At 43.4% G+C, this 17890-nt stretch overlaps 1 protein-coding gene and 1 long non-coding RNA gene across 25 annotated transcripts in view; both read left to right on the top strand.

The window, feature by feature from the left end:
- Positions 1-17890, top strand: part of LOC105483536 (membrane associated guanylate kinase, WW and PDZ domain containing 1) — a 677852-nt gene that overhangs the window by 26754 nt on the left and 633208 nt on the right. The window lies entirely within an intron of this gene.
- Positions 1-17890, top strand: part of LOC139361996 (uncharacterized) — a 61488-nt gene that overhangs the window by 26194 nt on the left and 17404 nt on the right. Inside the window, exon 1 of the long non-coding RNA XR_011620180.1 lies at positions 1-17890. This exon is cut by the window's left edge and continues 26194 nt beyond it. This is a non-coding gene — a long non-coding RNA (uncharacterized lncRNA).

Here is a 17890-nt window from a genome sequence, read left to right as displayed (position 1 = left end):
GCTTACAGCCGGCTGGCATTCTGTGTACCCCCTACGGCACTAGGATGAGACCAGCTATAACATATTTGCTCTATGCTTTTATCACTGCCTGGAAATCCTGAGGGCAAAGGTGCTTTGTAAACACCAAGTTGGTAGTGAGTGGTGTGTAGACAATTTGAAAATAAACACAGTTCAGTTCATGTAGGGGTTATGGGACTTCTCCAAATACCACAAACTGCAAATTCTGAAAAGAAAGTTAGATTTTATCAAAATTTAGGTGTTTGGGATTTTCAGAGAGCTGTCCTACTAATGACATCAGAGTCCCACCTAGCCAGAGAAAGCTTCTTTTCATTATAATGGTGTAAGTGAGGAACACGTAGAAGGGTACTTGTTTTCGGCCTCTTATCATCTGCCGGCCTACACCCAGGTCAGAGGATCAGATTCTTTCCGGAGGCAGCTTCTTTCCTTCAGCCTTTTACTTGAGTGAAACAGGCTTGTTGGGCATCAGTGAATATCATGCTAAGAGTTTTGTGGTTCCAGGAGACCTAGAATGAGGGGGAAAGCACTTTGTGAATTGCCCAAGTTGTTTCCTAGGGATATGCATATTGGGAGCCCTGAGGAGTGGCCAAGGTGAGTTCTACCACGGAACGTAGACTCACACTCAGTACCTGAGCAGGCTCCTTACTTTCTGTATACTTTTTGTTGTAAAATGGAGTTAATAGCAGCACCCATTTCATAGCGTTATTGTAATGACTTACTAATACATGTGATGCTTAGCATTGCTTAAAATTGTGGCTAAGCATTTTCTATATGTCAATTCTTATTATTTTTTAAAATAAACAATGATTCTTTTTTTTTTTTTTTTTTTTTTTGAGATGGACTACTGCTTTGTCACCCAGGCTGGAGTACACTGGGACAATCTCAGCTCACTGCAATTTCCCCCTCCCGGGTTCAAGTGATTCTCCTATCTCAGCCTGCTGAGTACCTGGGATTATAGGCATACCAGCATACCTGTCTAATTTTTGTATTTTTAGTAGAGACAGTGTTTTACCATGTTAACCATGTTGGTCTGGAACTCCTGACCTCAAGCAATCCGCCTACCTCACCTACCTTGGCCTCCCAAAGTGCTAGGATTATGGATGTGAGCCACTGCACCCGGCCAACAATGATTCTTTTAGCTTAAAGAGTATATGTGCTCATGAGGGCAGGTTGAGAACCACAGTGCTGTGTAAAGATATACATTTTTTATTGAACACCTGCTATGTGTTGAGTTTCATACTTAGGGCTTTGTAGACACTACTGTTTAATTCTCTCAGTACCATTATTATGTAGGCATTGTTGGGCATTCTTAATAGGTGGAGACTTGGAAAGTTTACCTTGTCCAGGTAGTCAGTGGTAGAACCAGGTCTCGAATTCAGATATTCCTTACTTTTTTTATTTTGAGGTAGAGTTTTGCTCTTGTCACCCAGGCTGGAGTGCAGTGGTGCGATCTTGGCTTACTGCAACCTCTGTCTCTGGGGTTAAAGTGATTCCCCTGCCTCAGCCTCCCGAGTAGCTGGGATTACAAGCGCCTGCCACCATGCCCGGCCAATTTTTGTATTTTTAGTAGAGACGGGGTTTCTCCATATTGGCCAGGCTTGTCTTGAACTCTCGACCTCAGGTGATCCGCCTGCCTCGGCCTCCCAAAGAGCTGGGATTACAGGTGTGAGCCACCGTGTCTGGCAGATACTCCTTACTTGTAAGAGTCTGAAGTACTATACATGACTCCCTCCAATGTCCTGGGGCAACCACCAGGCGTATTCATCTGTGTGTGTGTTTTTCTTTTGCTTTAGCATTGGGGCACTTCTTGCCTATTTCTTTGATAGGAAAGGGGCTCAGTTTGTCATGTGGGGTTGGTGGCAGGCAGGCCATCTTACCCCTGATACGGCCCTGGGTTAGAAGGGAAGGGAAGATAAGCTTTTATACAAATAGGGCTAGCTGGGGTCTGAGTCCTGCTTCCTCAGTAAAATTCCTGGGATCTGCCTACACCTGCTTTTCTCTAACCTGGCATACCCTGCTTAAAGCCTCTCAGGGATTCCCTCTGTTCTTAGGATCAAAGTATTCAGAGATACAAGAGCTTGCATAGTCTGGCCCCTGCCTCCCTGGGCAGCTTCATTGTACATGTGGTGTTCTCTTGTAGTTCCTGTAATGTGGTATGCCATGGGGTCTTCGCATATGCCTTTCCTCTTTGCTTAGACACTGTTCCCTACCCTCCATAGTCATCCTACTTAATGTCTAGTCATCCTGCAGATCTCAATTCTAACATCATTTTCTCCAGGGAGCCTGGCCTGACAGAGTCTCATCTTGTTTTATGCTCTCATAAGACCACGTGTTTCTCTTTTGCAGCGCTCGCCACTCAGTTGTATCTTTGTGTATATTTGTGGTTGTATGGGTTGTGTCTGTTCCCCAGAATGCCCAGCTCTGAGCTGCATGAGGGTCCAGGGCATCACTGTGCCTGCCGGGTATAGTGCCTACATGTGGTGGGTGCTCACGTTTTAGAGACTAAATGGAGGAGGAGATGAGGAAAAGATTGAAATCTCTGGGTTCACCAGATGGTGTAGGGCCCAGCATTGTAGATCCACAGGTTGACTGTGCTTGTGAATTATCTGGGGATGCAGGTCCTGATTCAGTAGGCCCAAGTTGGGCATCTCTAACAAACTCCCACGTGATGCCGATGCTGATCCTGCGAACTATACTAAATAGTAAGAATCTATGGAGCCAGGCTGGGCACGGTGGCTCACACCTATAATCCCAGCACTTTGGGAGGCTGAGGCAGGCTGATCACCTAGAGTCAGGGTTTCAAGACCAGCCTGGCCAACATGGTGGAACCCCTTCTCTATTAAAAATACACAGATTAGCTGGGCATGGTGGCACATGCCTGTAGTCTCAGCTACTTGGGAGGCTGAAGCAGGAGAATCGCTTGAACCTGGGAGGCGGAGATTGCAGTGAGCCGAGATCAGGACACTGCACTCCAGCCAGGGTGACAGAGTGAGACTCTGTGTCCAAAAAAAAGAAAAAAGAAAAAATCTGTGGAGCCAGATAAACTCCAGAGGATCCAGAGGACTAGTGTGTGGGGCACACATTCTCCCCTCCTCCAATTTAGTATCTTTCCTTCTCTTCTGCCCTAAGGAAAGTATAGCAAATACACTGAAATGGTTATTACTATACTAGGGCTCATCTCACTTACGAGCTATGTTCCTTTTTGTCTGCAGTATATTTTCTTGTTTGAGTCAAGCCCATCCATATTACTACTACCAGTTCCCTTGATAAATGGTCCTGAAATGTTTCCTCTGAAGCACCAGCAGCAGACCTACTGACAACAGCTGCTTAGGATGCAGTTAAGGAATTTCTCCTCAGCCTTGCACCATTTCCCTTATCCTGCACATTTATGCTCTTGAGTTTCCTCTTCCTCACTCTCCTCCTCCTCCTCCTCACTAGAGTTGGACTGTGTTGGTGACATGCTGTGTCCAAGGGTTTAGAGTCAATTCCTGATTTCTCAGGCACCGATTAGATTTTGAGTGTGTTGCTCAGCTTTCCTGCTTTTTGGCTTCCTAATTCTTCTGTTTGCAACTTGATTCTTACCTGTTAATGATATAGGAAAAGAGACAGTGTATCATTGGGAAGATAGGATTGCTGTGGTGATGTGGGGCTTAAAAGAGACAATGAGATAGAACTGATAAAGTTCTCCCAAGGCAGGGCCAGGGATTCCTTCCTTCTTGAGCGCCATGGGACCCAGCATCTGCACTGCACCCTGAGTGTAGTCTAGCTTAATAGACTTTACGTGACATACATGATGTTCAGGCCAGGCGTGGTGGCTCACGCCTGTAATCTCAGCACTTTGGGAGGTTGAGGTGGGAGAATTGCTTGAAGCCAGGAGTTTGAGAACAGTCTAGGCAACGAAGTGGGACTCTGTTTCTACATACATACATACATACATACATATACATACATACATACACATACATACATACATACATACATACATAGCTGTGTATGGTGGCATGCACCTGTAGTTCTAGCTACTGGGGGGCTGAGGTTGGAAGATCACTTGAGCCTAGAAATTTGAGGTTGCAGTGAGCTATAATTGAGGTACTACATTCAAGCCCGGGTGACAGCGTGAGACTCCACCTCTAATAAACAAAACAAAACTATGTTCTTCAAAGAGAGGACTGCTAAACCAAGAACAAAGTGAAACAAAATTTTAAAACTCATAATCCCATTCTCCCGTTTTATGTATGTGTCTGTGTGTTCAGATGTTTTTATGTCATACTTTCTTTAAACAACAGTAAATGTGACATCATTAGAAACCTCCTTGAAGTTCTGCTACCATAGGATGGTCAGAGTCTAAACAAATGAAAAAGCTTTACTTCAGCATTGCCTAGGGTTTGACATATGCTGAAAATAAATCATTCTAGTTTGTCTTACTCATATGTATATGTATAGACACATATACATACACATACGCACATATATATAGCTACACATAAACACATATACATATATACCTATATGTGTGTATATATGTGTCACAAGTGAAAAACTACTTGTTTGACTTTATGAGAAGCTTTTAAGACTTTAACATTCCAAATAAAATCCTGGGCAACTTTCTGTCTTTAGAAGGTGGGATTTCATTTTGTGTCTTATCCATCACTGGCAGTAATAGTTTTTCAGCCTCTCATGAGTTAATTCTCATTTGCTGACATTATTCATATAGCAGCCAGCCACACAAATACTTCCATCCTGGTTGCTGGTTCCTGCCTGGTGAACAGCTAAATCCTCATGAGAAATAGACGATAAGGGCTAAATGAATGTGATAGATTTCTGTTTACCTGGCTGTGTCTGGTAGTGGTAGTCACAAATTTCAGTGATGGGAAGAATTGAGTTGTCACTTAACAAATTACTGATTTCTCTAAATGTCATTTTTTATCAGCTCAACATAACCCAAGTAAATCCAGAGATTCAAAGTGACTGACTCTTGGCCCAGTGTGTCATTCAAAGAAATCCAGTCCAGGAACCAACCCTAGAAATGACTGCAATCTTATGGGAAGTCAGGTGATTCCCTTTTGCAGCCCTTCCTAAGTGCCCTTTCCCTCTCTGCTTATTTGTCATCATTCCAATTCTAAATTCCTGGTAGATCCATGGGAGATGCGTGGAAGATCTCTTTGTGGTATGTTTCTTGTCCTCTACCAGATCTCTCCCTGGCATGACGCTGCCATTCCTCTTTGTGTCATCTTCTCTCCTTGTCTTTGTCCTTCAGCTATTTTCTTCTCTCCCTTTGATTTCCCCCCTTCCACTCACACACACCGATGGCCTCAATATGTATAGTAAGACACAAGGGGAAGGCGTGGGAGATTTAGGAATGGGGTTAGTGCTGAGTGGGAAGTGCTAAAGATTTTCTTAGTGGATGAGGAGAGGCGAAGAGGCTGTGAATATTGATTTTTGAACAGCTGAGGATGAGGCTGTTACTTATAAAATGAGGATATTATCCTGATGGGGAAGGCGTTCCTGCTTAGTGATGTAACCAGAAGTCTGAAAGGTGGGCCTATTCTGTCCTTAAAACAGAAGAAGAGCCTGGAGTATCATTTTTAGGTTGGGACAAAAGAAAATCAAGGTATGGGCCACTCATTGCAGATGATCTTCTCTGCCTCTCCGTCTCCTGCTTGCCCCAAAAGCAACCTGCTGGGAGATGCAGCATTATTTAAGGCTGTGGTCTCCCTTGTTGCAACACATTCAAAGATCTATAGGTCACATTGGCTCTGAGTTAAACCTAACCCACAGCTTTGCATATGGGACTGCTTTAAAAACAGCTGCCTTCTGTGTTCCATTAAAAATAAAAAAGCGATTTAACATGGCAAATTCATAGTTTCATAGATTTTGTCTTGATTTCATCTGAACTTTGGAGTTATAATTCAGCAGATGTTTTAATACTCTTGTACATTTAAATCAGATGTCAGTGGGATACAGAAGGAACCAAGCTGCAATAAAACAGCAAAGCTATATACAAAAATATATGTTGAGGACCCTTCTAATTGTTGCCAGGAGTAGTGTTTGTAATCATGGCTTCAAAGGCACCTTGGTGGGCTTCTGTGGCTAGAATCCCATTCTTCTAGCTCTCTCCTGTGATCTTGTGCCTGTCAAAGTGTTTGCTTTAAATCTGCAATAGGCAAAGATGCCTGAGACTCAGAATTTTTGGACTTATCTTATTCACGGGATTTCATCTGTCAGTGGTTTGTCTGCAATGGCAGATTGCATTTTTTTCCCAAAGATGGTGGCAAAAATACCTCCCATGCCAGATACAATGTGAACTTGACTGTCCTTCCATGGGGGTGGGGAAGGTGATGTCTATATACCATCCTTTTAAACCTGGACAGACTTTTGTGATTATCTGGACCGACAGAGTATGACAAAGTCACACCATGTGACTCTTGAGGCAAGACCGTAAAAATGCCATGTGCTTCTGCCTTGCTATCTTGGGATGCTTGTTCCTGGATCCCAGCCACTATGCTGTGAGGAAGCCCAAACTAAGCCCACACAGAGAGACCACGCAGAGAGGCCACGTGTAGGTGTTTCGGCCGACAGCCAGTGTCAACCTCTAGACATGTTAGTGAAGATGCCTCCAGATACTCCAGCCTTTAGCCATCAAGTCACCCCCAACTGAAGCCCCAGACACTGTGGAGTCAGACTGTTCCCGTTTCTATCTGACTTCCTGAACCACAGAACCGTGAGCATAATGAAAGGGTTGTTTTAGGCCACAAAGTTGAGGTGGCTTATTTTGGAGCATTAGGAACCAGAGAGAGGGAATGAGGAAAGTCCTTACCTTCTAATGAAATCTGAGCAGGATTGTTTTCCCCACATCTGTTTTGGCGAACAGGAGCGTCAGCTTCTTCCATAATCTCACAGGTATAAAGGAAGTAGCATTGTTAGTTTACAAAGGGGGTGGGAGTAGATTTTTGTGATGTCCCCCCCGCCCCGCGTTACTACTATTATAAACAAATAAACAGCTTGTCTGAGTGCAGTGATGTTTATAACTGGTTGATCACAACTGGTTACAGATTTCTTTGTTCTTTTTCTCCTCTCACTACTTTACTAACCATAAACCAAACAAACAAAACTGAGAATTTGCTCTACACAGTTACCAAGTTACCCTTAAAAACAGGTGAAGCTGGCCAGGTGCAGTGGCTCACACCTGTAATCCCAGCACTTTGGGAGGCTGAGGTGAGTGGATCACTTGAGGTCAGGAGTTCGACAGCAGCCTGGCCAACATGGTGAAACCCCGTCTCTACTGAAAATATAAAAGTTAGCTGGGCGTGGTGGCATGTGCCTGTAACCCCAGTGACTCAGGAGGCTGAGGCCAGAGAATCACTTGAACCTGGGAGGTGGAGGTTGCAGTGAGCCGAGATCGCACCATTGCATTCCAGTCTAGGCAACAGAGTGAGACGAGGTTTCACCATGTTGGGCCAGGCTGGTCTCGAACTCCTGACCTCATGATCCACCCACCTCTGCTTCCCAAAGTGTTGGGATTACAGGCATAAGCCACCGTGCATGGCCTGCCTCTCCTCTTTAACCTTGAATCAACAAGCCAAATCTTCACTCTCCGTTACTCTGTGGCTGAATTGCAGTTGCTATGGTGTGTCCTTGTCTCCACATGGGAAGGTGGTGGCGAATGGCTGGTGAGAAGGAGAGGGAAGGAGGGAGGAGTTTGTGTTAGGGTTTATGGCTGCCCCTGTGACTCTGCTCTTCAAGGGGAAAGGGCTTTGTAGTTTTGCACCAACTGCCTTGTTCATCTTCACAGTTTTATAGGTAAGTTATCTCTTCTTTCATACGTTCAGGGCAGATGGATCAAAGCAGTTCAAAGGGAAGTTTTGCCTAAATATATGAATATAGACCTAATACTGCCTGGGGCTGTGTATGTGTGTGTGTATTGTAGTGGTTGTTGTTAATTCCAGCTCTGTACTATTAATAATTCTCCGGTTAGTGTCAATCATTAGGTGTAATTTACCTGTCTGGACAAATGGCCCTTCCTATGCTTGCTGTACCTGAAAATACCAGTAAGGCCATCTTTGAAGTACAGTGAATCAGAAGCACTATTTTTGAAAAATAGGCCAGGCACAGTGGCTCATGCCTATAATCCCAGCACTTTGGGAGGCTGAGGTGGGCAGATCACCTGAGGTCCGGAGCTCGAGACCAGCCTGACCAACATGGAGAAACCCTGTCTCTACCAAAAATACAAAAAATTAGCCAGGTGCAGTGGCAGGCGCCTGTGATGCCAGCTACTCAGGAGGCTGAGGCAGGAGAATTGCTCCACCCGGGAGGTGGAGGCTGCAGTGAGCCGAGATCATGCCACTGCACTCCGGCCTGGGAACAGAGTGAGAGTCTGTCTCCAAAAAACAAAAAAAGAAAAGAGAAATAGTCTATGTGGGACAGGTGAGTTTTAAGCAGCATTGAGTCATTTCAGAAAAGACAGAGATCTTCACCACCACCCTCCGCCCCACCAGATGTCCCTAATTCCTACCTGAGAGCTAGATCCTTACAAATGAAATTGGAGATGGTAGTATTGTCTTCTGTATATTTTCATTAAAAGGAAACAAAATGTCAAGTGATTAAAATTGGTACCTCAGGGAATTATTTATTATAGAAACATTTAATGTAGTGAGATCTCCCCTCCCCATCCAGACGTATTTTTTTTCTTTTCTGCAAATTTGCCCAGTGTTTCTGAAAATGTGAATTTAAAATGCCTTATTTCTAAGCTAAATATTGAAGTTACTCCTTTATCTGAGGAGAACTAATGCAAGCCCTTTTATTGGCGAGAGGTTTTTGTGCTGGGCATTTGTTTTTGTTTGTGAGACTCAATCTAGAAATTGAGGCAGGAAGCCTGTCAAGTGCCTTCAGAAGGTCTGAGCACACTGGGGCTTATAAGACTCGAGGCAGGAAGTGGTTGATCAAAGCTGAGCTTGCTTTGGGAACAAGTACTGAGGCAAGGGGAAGGTTTGGACCTTGCCAGTGATCATATAGGGTCGCTTTTGTTTTATATATGTGAGAGCTTTCAGCTTCCGTGTTTTTCTAAAGGCTTTAACAGCTTGGCCTGTGGACAAGCAATTATTTAATTAAAATTGGCACAGATGTCCAGAATTTTCCATTGTTCTTCAGACTACTTGTTTTTTGTTAGGTAGACACATTGTTATGAACTGGACAGGAAGCAAAATTGGAAGGGCAGGTAGGAGCAACTGTTAAGGCCACGGACGTGTAAGTGTCTGCATTATATAGGCTTGGGGTCTGTTTAATTGTCATGTGATTTTAAGCCATGTTATGTAACCTCTCTGAGCCTCAGTTTCCCCCTGCATAAAACAGGGATAATTATAGGACCTGCCTCCTCCAGTTGTTGTGAGGATTCAGAGGGATCTTGTCTGTCAGGTGTTTACGTTTTAGATTTTTATTGAGTCCTGTGAGGCTGATATTCTTTTCTTTCTAGCATGACATTGCAATCGTTTTATAAATCTTGGCAAATCTGAACTTTAGTCTGTGGATAAGTTGGTGGAGGTTTTAGTGGTTTGGATCTAGCATAATCATAATAATTTTTAGATATTATATATCTTTTTTGAATATTCAAAGTTTATTTCAAAATTTTCTTTTCAAAAACCTCATGGAGGTGAGTTCTTTACTCCTGGAAGGTCTTCATCCCCCTTCACCTGTTCCATCCTAATCAAACCAATTTCTACTTATTTTTCAAGACTGAGCTCAAATACCATGGCCTTGAGATCCTCCACCCCAAATACTTAGGAGCCTTCTCTGGGCACCCTGAATTTGTTTCTTCTAACTATATTCTGTTATTTTCTAAAGACTTTTCTGTCTCCCCTATTTGATAGCAGGTCCCTTGAAGAGAATAATTTCATCTTTTCCATTTTGCTATCCATCTCCAGCACCAGAACAAGACATCTTCATAATATCTAATACATGCCGACTGCAACTCTTGGAGCCTCAATTTCCTAATTGTTCACTGGTCCATTGGGATGACTAAATGAAATAATGGCTGTGAAGCACTTTAGACAGGGCCTGGCCTGCCATGGGTTTTCATTAAAATTGGTGGGCTGAGAGGATAATAATTGCTGCCTTTCTGTAAAAGCCTGATATGAAAGGTTTAGCCCATGATGCAGGATGTTGCCCTGTCATGGACGGAAATAAACACCCATTAAGCGCCCATGTTGGGCCAAGCCCCTTGTGCTGAATCCTGCCCCACCATGGGGGCTGAGCAGAGCTCTCGGCCCACCTGCTTCCGGATTGAAATGCTCCAGTGTGGAATACCTTTCATCATGTCTGGTGCCTTTGGACGGTTTTAGCTTTTATTTCCCCACAAGGCCCATCCTGTGCCATTATTTACTCTTGGTAAGTAATCAAGGTGGAAGCATCACAGTCTGTGTGTTGGGATTATTTTTGCCTTAGTCATATTAGGTTTTTAAAAATTTTTTAAAAAACCCCTGCATTTATTTCAATAAGAAAATTTAATTGGGGTAGGAAGATAGAGATGGAGAAATAGGGATTAAAACAAGAAACCCAGCCTGGTTTCTTGAGCCCATTTGGAGGCCTTAAAAGGCATCTGGGGAAGGAATTTCAAGCTATTTTATCATTAAAAGGGAACAAGGGCCGGTTGCAGTGGCTCAGGCCTGTAATCCCAGCACTTTGGGAGGCCGAGGCAGGTGGATCATGAGGTCAGGAGATCGAGACCATCCTGAGTAACACAGTGAAACCCCGTCTCTACTAAAAATACAAAAAAAAAAAAAAAAAAAAAAAGGCCGGGCGAGGTGGCGGGCGCCTGTAGTCCCAGCTACTTGAGAGGCTGAGGCAGGAGAATGGCGTGGACCCAGGAGGCGGAGCTTGCAGTGAGCCGAGATCGTGCCACTGCAATCCAGCCAGGGTGACAGAGTGAGACTCCATTCAAAAACAAACAAACAAACAAAAGGGACCAAGACCTGATTAACAAGAGTACATTTTCTCAAGATATGGTTACCTAGTTTAACTAAAATGTCAAGTTTCTTTACTCTTAGGTGGAGTAAGGTTACACTGGCTATCTCGGGGGCAGATAGGTTACTTATTAGTTCGTAAGCACAGTTGGGGAACACAGACTTCTCAAACTGGGCTGTATTTGCAAAACATGATGCAATTAGTTCTTTTTTTTTTTTTTTTCTTGGTAATTAGGGGTGTTTATTATCCTTGTCAGGCTTTTTTTTTCTTTTTTTTAATTTATTTATTATTATTATACTTTAAGTTGTAGGGTACATGTGCATAACGTGCAGGTTTGTTACATATGTATACTTGTGCCATGTTGCTGTGCTGCACCCATCAACTCGTCATTTACATCAGGTATAACTCCCAATGCAATCCCTCCCCCCTCCCCCCTCCCCATAATAGGCCCCGGTGTGTAATGTTCCCCTTCCTGAGTCCGAGTGATCTCATTGTTCAGTTCCCACCTATGAGTGAGAACATGCGGTGTTTGGTTTTCTGTTCTTGTGATAGTTTGCTAAGAATGATGGATTCCAGCTGCATCCAAGTCCCTACAAAGGACTCAAACTCATCCTTTTTTATGGCTGCATAGTATTCCATGGTGTATATGTGCCACATTTTCTTAATCTAATCTGTCACTGATGGACATTTGGGTTGATTCCAAGTCTTTGTTATTGTGAATAGTGCCGCAATAAACATACGTGTGCATGTGTCTTTATAGCAGCATAATTTATAATCCTTTGGGTATATACCCAGTAATGGGATGGCTGGGTCATATGGTACATCTAGTTCTAGATCCTTGAGGAATCGCCATACTGTTTTCCATAATGGTTGAACTAGTTTACAATCCCACCAACAGTGTAAAAGTGTTCCTATTTCTCCACATCCTCTCCAGCACCTGTTGTTTCCTGACTTTTTAATGATTGCCATTCTAACTGGTGTGAGATGGTATCTCATTGTGGTTTTGATTTGCATTTCTCTGCAATTAGTTCTTGATGGCAAAATGATTTTGGAGCATTGGTGTATCCTATTGTGGCTTAAAAGGGAACTTAGCAACCAGATAATAAAGAAAGGAATAAACCAACATTAATACCATGTGTGGAGAGTGATTTGAGATGGAGAAAACAATAAACTTCCCAAGGTGGGCTGGAAGTATATGTTAAAATAGACTTGTTTTATTCACGGAGTATTTCACCATATATTTGCCATAAGGCCTGAAGACTCTGTTAGGTGCTTTTCCCATTTTTTTCCCCTCGCTCTTGAGTTTTTATTGATTCTCTTAGATTTAAATAAAATCGCTCTTAGATTTTATTGATTCTTTCTCATTTCTGTCTGTCCTCTCCTTATCCCCGTAAATTGTAATTTCATTGAAAAGGGCTTCTTTTCAACACACACTGGTTCCTGTCAGGGGAGTACGGGAGTGCAGGGGTGTAGGGAGGAGAGCATCAGGAAAAACAGCTAATGCATGCTGGGCTTAATACCTAGGGGAAGGTTGATAGGTGCAGCAAACAACCATGGCACACGTTACTACCTGCCTAACAAACCTGCACATCCTGCACATGTACCCTAGAACTTAAAGTAAATTTTTTTTTTTTAAAAAAGGGATTCTTTTATAGCCCTTACCTTGAGTGATAAAGGGTCAGAATGAAAAGATACTTATAAAATGTAATGGGATTTTATCCCCATTTAGATGTGATTCTATTCTCTGTTAAGAAATGAAATAACTGTAAACACAATATGTAAGTGAACTGTAAAACTACTTCCATTAAATGTTTCAAGTAATGGAAATACATCAACACTAACCCTACAAGCTATGTGCCTTAAAAGTTTATAGCCTCATTTTTATGAGCTTCAAGGCTTTTTGCATTATATGAAAGGAACAGTACCCTGTAAAAAATTGGTATCTTATGGGCTTGAAGCTTTCACCAGCATTTTAGGAAAGGAAAGGGTAAAAAACAAAAGAAAACACACATTCAAATGGTTTCAGAGTATAATCTACAAATGGGATAAGTGATCATTATCTTTCGGCTCTAGTCAAATAAGAAAGGCCTAACAGGTTAGTCTTGGTCTCTTAAATCTTAATCTCTAAATATGTAGTTTTTATTAAAGGAGTATATTCTAGAGCAAAAGCTAGGCTTAATACTTGATTTGTTGCACAATTGTCACAATTAATGGGTTTTTGCAAGTGCTAACAAGTTGAGTCTTTTCATTTGTTACTTCAGCAAGTTTGCGAGCTTGCTGTATCACTCATCTCTTGGCAGGAAAATGCCATTAACAAACTACCCCAAACTGTGTGGCATTCAGCATTAAGTATTCTCACACTCATGGGTCTGCAAGTTGACTGGGAAACTCTGCTGTATGTGTCTCATTCTGCAGCCTGGTCCTGGGACTGACATGACACACTGTCATTTCAGCACATACCCAAAGCAAGTCAGGGAAGTATAGTCTTCCCATGGAGGTTGGGGGAGGAGGAGGGAGAGAATATTTGTCAAAAAAATAATGGAACCCACCACAACTACTATTTTTTTTTTTCTTTCCGAGACAGAGTCTTGCTCTGTCACCCAGGCTGGAGTGCAATGGCGTGATCTTGGTTCACTGCAACCTCTGCCTCCTGGGTTCAAGCAATTTCCCAGCCTCATCCTCCTGAGTAGCTTGGGTGTCGCCATGTTGATCAGGCTGGTCTCGAACTCCTGACCTCAAGTGATGTACCCACCTTGGCCTCTCAAACTGCTGGGATTACAGGCAGGAGCCACCACGCCTGGCCCACAACTACTATTTTGCCTAGTCTTGTGAGACTAGAGTTGGCAAACAGCCCTTGCTCTTATGGGCCTTAGGTTCCTGGTGTCTGAGGGGTCGGAGGTGTGTATGGAGGGAAAAGACAGGAAACACAAAAGCAAATAGTTGAACAAGAGACTTTTAGATGGTGGGTAGGATGACTTGGTACCGAACTCCATGAAATTTCATCATGTATATAATTTCTTATTTTTATTGAGTTCTGTGAGGCTGATATTCTTTTCTTTCTAGCATGACATTGCAATCGTTTTATAAATCTTTGCAAATCTGAATTTTGGTCTGTGGATAAGTTGGTAGAGGTTTTAGTGGTTTGGATCTTACATAAGGTCTTGCCCAGTGCTGATGGTCAGTGTATGTGAGGAGGTGCTGCCAGACCACTTCCATTGAGGTAGGGTGTGTACATAGATGCATTTTTAAGTATTCCCTACAACAAAAACCATTCCCTGGGGAATGTAGCGTGCTGGAGGCAACATAATCTGCAGAAGAGAATCTAGAGAACCATATAGATACCAATTAAATTTCTGCCTCTGCTAAGCAAATTGAGAAAATCAGCAGTCTGGTTCCTTTTCAGCTGTGAGAAAATTGGGAATAGAATACCTGACAAGGTGTGTGTTACAGATGACGTCATTCGTGTATGACAACCACAAGGGTTGCTTGTTAAGATGCAAGTATGCCAGTCATTTGATGACTTAAATCTTTTACCTTGGCCGCCCGGGGCCCTCAGTTCTGGGTGCTGATATCATCAGAACTAACCTAGAAAGAATGATATGAAGCTTCCTGAGTGCCCGGCCCTCCGATGGTCCCAGCTGTCCCAGCACAAGCTGGAGTGTCTATTGCTTTACCTGGCAGAGAGCTCCGGGCTCAGAACAGGAAATGTGGGAGTTCTCCACCCAACTTTGACAGACGGGACTGGAGAGGAGTGAAGCGAGCGGAAGTCTGACTTCATTTTTGGTTTTCAGACTGTCAGACTGGAAGGGTAACTTTAAGTGGGGGCTCGCTTTTTTTCCCCCCTTAGTTTTTCATTTATAGTTATCACTAAATATATTCCAATGATGGAAAATTACGGCTTTTTACTTGCCATTTGGCAGCTGTGCCTGTATCTCTTTTTTAGTTTTTGGTGTGTATTTTAAATTTAGTTAGGATTGAATGGGGTGGAATTATGAGACTTAAAAAAAAATGAAGTGTTGCACTGTTAATTTGGGGTTAGGTGCAGTATAAAAAGACAAGTTATAATAGCTGGCAATTATTGAGAGCTTATTGTGTTCTGTGTTGCGGGTGAAGAACTCGACATACATGGTATCATTTTTTTTATCCTCCTTACCGTTCTAGGAGTGGGTGCTATAATTATTTCCATATTCTAGATGAGGAAACTGAGGCTCAGAGAAGTTCAGTAGTTGCCCAGTTGCGAAGTTCAATAGTGTTACCTAACTGATGAACGGTGGGTCCTAGATTCCAATTTACATTTGTAGGTTCTGGGACCTAAATTCTTAGAACTCTGGCTATTTTTTAGAAAGCTGAAAAAGATCCCGCTTTTGTTTTGTTTTTAAAGAAAGGGTCTTGCTCTGTCACCCAGCCTAGAGTGCAGTGACAGGATCATAGCTCATTACAACCTCAAACTCCTGGGCTCAAGAGATCTCCTGCCCCAGCCTCCTGAGTAGCTAGGACTACAGGTGCATGCTACCACACCCAGCTAGGATCCTTTTTAATTGCTGCACAAGTTTTTGTCTGAATGTATTCCCAGGATTCCCAGAGAACAGACTTAGGTAGCTGTTGAGGAGGATAGAAATGAATACACCTGAATAATTACAAAAAGGAATAGAAGGGCCGGGTGGAGCAGCGCATGCTCAGCTGGAAGAGATTATGGGAGGTTGTTAAATTTGCTGCGTCAGGAATGTGCTTGCTGGTCTGTCATTTCCTCTCCTTCCCTGACAATAGTTTGAATAGGATTTGAATTTACCATTTGGGGCCTAGTGATACATTTAGGATCTGACCTCTTTCTCAAAAAAAAACCTTTAAGGGAGCCATACATCTTTATGGGGAAAAGGAAGAAAAGAATGTGTCCTCTTGTCTGTATCACCTCTACTCTGAAAAGCATTTAAATTTCTTATTAACTTGAGCTTTCAGTGGGATTGAATTGACCTGTCTTATTATTTCTTGGCTCTCCTGCGTTGGGACGGTGTGAGCCACTCACCTACTAATGACTCATTTTAATTCTTGGCTATTGCTGAACCCCTCTGGACAGCACCATTGTGTAACAAGTCCATCTCTAGACCATACTGCATTTGTTATTTATGTTTTTGCTTATCTCAGCACCTTTATGGAAATGTGTTTCTTGTTGTCTCTCTTCACCAGGGAGAAGCCAAGGCTGAGTGACTCATCAGAGGATCACAGTTCCTTCCGGGTTTGTCTAGGGCCTGCAGTATGGGTGAGAGTTGAGGGTCAGTGGGGAACAGACAGTGTTCTTGTCCCTGAGAAACTTATATGTGGATGGAGGAACTTTCTAAGAACTCCATGCCCCTCATGTTTAGCACCTGGCCACTTAACCTTTGTTTCTTTCCCATGGTTAAGGGAAACGATGAGTTAATTTCCTCTCTGTGCAAATAACTCCTCTTTGTGGAGGACAGAGGAAAGAAGAATGGAGCCAGTGATTGAAGTTTGTTCATTCATTCATGTGTATAAGTTATAGTCGGCTGTTGGCTAGATAGCACCAATGAAACCCACTTCATGTCTTAGAGAGTCCCCTCCTATTGAAGGTAGGCAGGGCTTGTGCACCACTTTAAGAGTGTGGTAGAAGTGATGATACTGTGATTCCAGCTAAGCAATTTGAGCCAGCACCCAGCTGTCTGAGCCATTCTAACTGGGACCCCAGATGGTTCACCCCAGCAGATAGCTCAGGGAGCTGAGACAGAAGATACTGCATTCCCTGTTCACATTCTGAATGCACAGAGTTGTGAGAGAGCTGAAATGGTGGTTAGTTGTTCTAAGCCACTAAGTTTTGGGTAGTCTAATATAAAACAGTAGATAATTGAAACAAATACATTCAAGAAGCCTTTAGTCAGCACCCAGGGTGGACCGACTGAGTTAGCCTGTCTATCTCAGGGGTGCTTAGCATATGAGTAGGAGGGGAGATATTAATAAGCATTTCTAAGTTGAAAGTATTTTGAAAAGGGCACTGAGTTTCTCACTCTGTGCTGTGTTCTAGAGCATTGCGTCTTGGAACCACTCACTTTCATGCTTTAGTCATTTACCAGTGTTTGTTTTGTTTTGTTTTGTTTTTTGAGATGGAGTCTCGCTTTGTTGCCCAGGCTGGAGTGCAGTGGTGCGATCTCGGCTCACTGCAATCTCTGCTTCCCAGGTTCAAGTGATTCTCGTGCCTCAGTCTCCCAGGTAGCTAGGATTATAGGCACCCGCCACCACGCCTGGCTAATTTTTATATTTTTAGTAGAGACGGGGGTTTCACCATGTTGGCCAGGCTGGTCTCGAACTCCTGACCTCTAGTGATCTGCCCATCTTGGCTTCCCAAAGTGCTGGGATTACAGGTGTGAGCCACTGCGCCTCGCCTACCATGTTTGTTTTAGTGCCTCCTGGCTGTGGGTTGTCCTCTGTTTTTTACAAGATGGTAAACTTCTTGAGGACAGGCAGGGAATTACTTTTCTTTGGGGAGGGAGCACAGACTAGAGGTTATGGGCATGAACCTTGCAATCAGATAGAATTTTGTTCCATTTCCAGGGTTAGCTAATTGTTGTTACCTGGGAGAAGTTGACTTACTAACTCCAAGCTATGTGTGTGTGTGAGTGATTTATTAACTACAGGTAATGCTTACTTCACAGACTCTGAAAATGATGTAAGATGATGTCGCACAGTGGATGATGATGAGAGGTGACAATGTGCTAGCAGCCCTTACTCTCAGCACCTCCTCAGCCTCGGCGTCCACTCTGGCGGCGCTTGAGGAGCCCTTCAGCGGTCACGGCACCGTGGGAGCCCCTCTCTGGGCTGGCTGAGGCTGGAGCCTCCTCCCTCTGCTTGCGGGGAGGTGTGGAGGGAGAGGTGCAGGCGGGAACTGGGGCTGCGCTCGCGGGCCGGT

The sequence above is a fragment of the Macaca nemestrina genome, chromosome 2, assembly GCF_043159975.1.
Source record: "Macaca nemestrina isolate mMacNem1 chromosome 2, mMacNem.hap1, whole genome shotgun sequence".
Lineage (NCBI taxonomy): Eukaryota > Metazoa > Chordata > Mammalia > Primates > Cercopithecidae > Macaca > Macaca nemestrina.
Note: the sequence above shows the minus strand (reverse complement) of the source record. Positions and strands in the feature narration are given on the sequence as shown.